This window comes from Rattus norvegicus, chromosome 5 (assembly GCF_021556685.1).
Source record: "Rattus norvegicus strain SHRSP/BbbUtx chromosome 5, alternate assembly SHRSP_T2T, whole genome shotgun sequence".
NCBI lineage: Eukaryota > Metazoa > Chordata > Mammalia > Rodentia > Muridae > Rattus > Rattus norvegicus.
This window is the reverse complement of record NC_141538.1, coordinates 147,341,938-147,345,000: the sequence shown is the minus strand read 5'-3', so window position 1 is coordinate 147,345,000 and position 3,063 is coordinate 147,341,938. Positions and strand designations below refer to the sequence as shown.

Genomic DNA, 3,063 nt, shown 5'->3' with positions numbered 1-3,063 from the left:
CCAGGACAGTTCTGCCCACGACTTTGACCCTTGAAAGAGAGCCATCTAGGGGTGGTGCCTACGTGGAGGAGGTTAAAGTTCAGCATTAGCCAGTGGCTGGTGGCCTCTGCCAGCATTTTGGCTACATTTTTGCTTTCAATTCCTGCTTGGGCTTGTAATTTATGAGAACCCCACCTTGTTGAGAACATTTCTCAACTGTTCAGTTTGGTCACCAAATGCTGTAATTGGTGCAAAGCTAAGGATTCGGTCTGGTTAGAGTTACAACATAAGGTGGTTAGGAAAAAAAATGTAAAGGGTGGGGTCCTTCTAGAATTTATCCCGGGATGCTGGGTGAAGGCTTTGCTTTCCAGTAAAAAGAGGTGCCTGAGGAGAAATGCCTGTCCTTGGGTTCTCTCTCTCTCTCTCTCTCTCTCTCTCTCTCTCTCTCTCTCTCTCTCTCTCTCTCTCTCTCTCTGTGTGTGTGTGTGTGTGTGTGTGTGTGTGTGTGTGTGTGTGTTCACAGCTGCCTTGGGACCCCCGGGGAGAGTCAAGAGACTCAAAGAGAAGCTGGCCTCATGTCACTGAGCTGTTGAAATAAACAACCTGGTGTCACCTTTATCTGAATTTCTTGTGGTGGAGTTTTAGCCCTAACCCTCAAGCAATGTTTATTTCTGAGTTCAGGAGCCTGTGGCTAGGAGCACCTCAGGCAACTGTTGGTAACTTTTGCTGCAATGAAACGTCAAGGCCAAAAAGCAAGTAGGGGAGGAAAGGATTTATTTGGCTTATACTTCTTTTTTTTTCTTTCTTTCTTTTCTTTTTTTTCCCGGAGCTGGGGACCGAACCCAGGGCCTTGACGCTAGGCAAGCGCTCTACCACTGAGCTCAATCCCTAACCCCTGGCTTATACTTCTACATCACAATTCCTCGTCAAAAGAAGTTGGGGCAGGAACTCAATGGACTAGGAACCTGGAGGCAGGAGCTGATGCAGAGGCCATGGAGGAGGATGCTGACTGGCTTGCTCTCCGTGGCTTGCTCAGACTGCTTTCTTATAGAACCCAGGACCATCAGTCTAGGGGTGGCACCATCCACAAGGGCCTGCCCCCCAGCAATCCCTGATGAAGAAAATGCTCCACACGCTTGTTGACAACCAGGTCTTATTTTCTTACGAGAGGTCCCTCCTCTCAGATGACTTCAGCTTGTGTCACAGTGACATAAAACTATCTTGTACTGTGACCCTGTAAGACAGGTCATCTTTCTGGACCTGCTTTCTTTTGCAGAATGGGGTTAGTGCAGGGGCTGCTGAGTTAAAACAATACATGCACACACCGTAGTGTCCTGCTTTTGCTTAGCATGCAGTCAATGTTATCTATGACACCTTTACCAAAGCTTGGGAGACTGAGGCAGGAGGAAAGTCTTGCATTCAACGCCAGCCTGGACTAATGTGAGGTCTAGGACAGCCAGGACCATACAGAGAAACCCTGTCTCAGAAAAACCAAAGTAATGACAGAGCACAACCAAATTGATGTGGGTGGGCAGATATAATCAAAATACATTACATACTTGTATGAAAATGTCATAATGATTCTTTATAATGTCTGTGTATGATTCTGTGGCTTTACATTGGATAGCTCGAAGGATGTAGTTTTTAGCAAAGTTTAAGAGATAAACCAAGGAAAATTTGGCCAGAGAGACGTCTCAATGTTTTCTTTTTCTTTTTTTCTTTTTTTTGGTTCTTTTTTTCGGAGGTGGGGACTGAACCCAGGGCCTTGCGCTTCCTAGGCAAGCACTCTACCACTGAGCTAAATCCCTAACCCCGTCTCAATGTTTTCTTAAACAGAACTCTATGTCCTGACACATCATCAGCATTCAGTTCCCAGCATCCATGTGGCGGCTTGTAGCACACCCGACTTGTAATTCTAGCTCGTGGGGATCCAACACCCTCTTCTTGACTTCTTGCATACCAAGCACACATGTGGTGAACATACAAACATACATGCAGGCAAGACACTCAAACACATACATAAAAACAAATCTTTTTTAAAATCAAGTAAGGTGCCGCCACCACGGCTGACGTGGAGGACGGCGAGGAACCCTGCCTCCTTTTCTCACATTCTGGGAGCGCAGGCTCCAAGCTGGGAGGCCACAAGATCTTCTCCCTCAAGAAGTGGAACGGGGTAGCCATGTGGAGCTGGGACGTTGAGTGCAAAACCTTCGCCATCTGCAGGGTCCAGGAGACGGATGCCTGTCTTAGATGTCAAGCTGAAAACAAACGGAGGACTGTGATGTGGTCTGGGGGGGATGTAACCACTCCTTCCACAACTGCGGGTCCCTGTGGGTGAAACGGGATAATCGCTGCCCTCTGTGCCAGCAGGACTGGGTGGCCCAAAGAATCGGCAAGTGAGAGGTGGTAGAGGCTCTCCTGGTGTGGTTGGTGACCCCGGACAACCTTGTCACCAAGTCACTGGACAAAGACTGGACACTCCAGGGATTCATCCTTCCAATAGAGAGGATGGTGTGCGGCCTCTGGGACTCATCCAAGGCTTGGTTTACCATTTTGTCTGTTTAATTTCGGGAAATTGTCTACAATTAAGATAATTTATTAAGGGGTTGGGGATTTGGCTCAGTGGTAGAGCGCTTGCCTAGCAAGCGCAAGGCCCTGGGTTCGGTCCTCAGCTCCAAAAAAAAAGAAAAAAGAGAAAAAAAAATCTCTGTAAGTATGTGCTTGTGTAGGAGTGTGTGTGCATGTGTGTGTTTGTATGTATTTGTGTGTGTACCCGTTTGTATGTATTTGTGTGTGTAATTGTGTGTGTGGGTGTTTCTATGCATTTATGTATGTGTTTGTACGTATTAGTGTGTGTGTATAAGTGTGTGTTTGTGTGCTTTTTACCCATGGAGCCATCTCCTCAGCCACATACATACATGCATATAGACAGACAGACATGCATACAGTCTATATTATTTATTTATTTATTTATTTATTTATTTATTTATTTTTTAGACAGGGTCCCACTGGAATTCCACCCTAGACTCAAACTTGCAGGAGTTCCCCTGCCTCAGCCTCCTAAGTGCTGGGATTATAGGCATG

At 46.5% G+C, this 3,063-nt stretch overlaps 1 pseudogene; it reads left to right on the top strand.

The window, feature by feature from the left end:
* Positions 1-323: 323 nt before the first annotated feature.
* LOC103692485 (RING-box protein 2 pseudogene) lies at positions 324-2,379 on the top strand (annotated as a pseudogene).
* Positions 2,380-3,063: the final 684 nt, after the last annotated feature.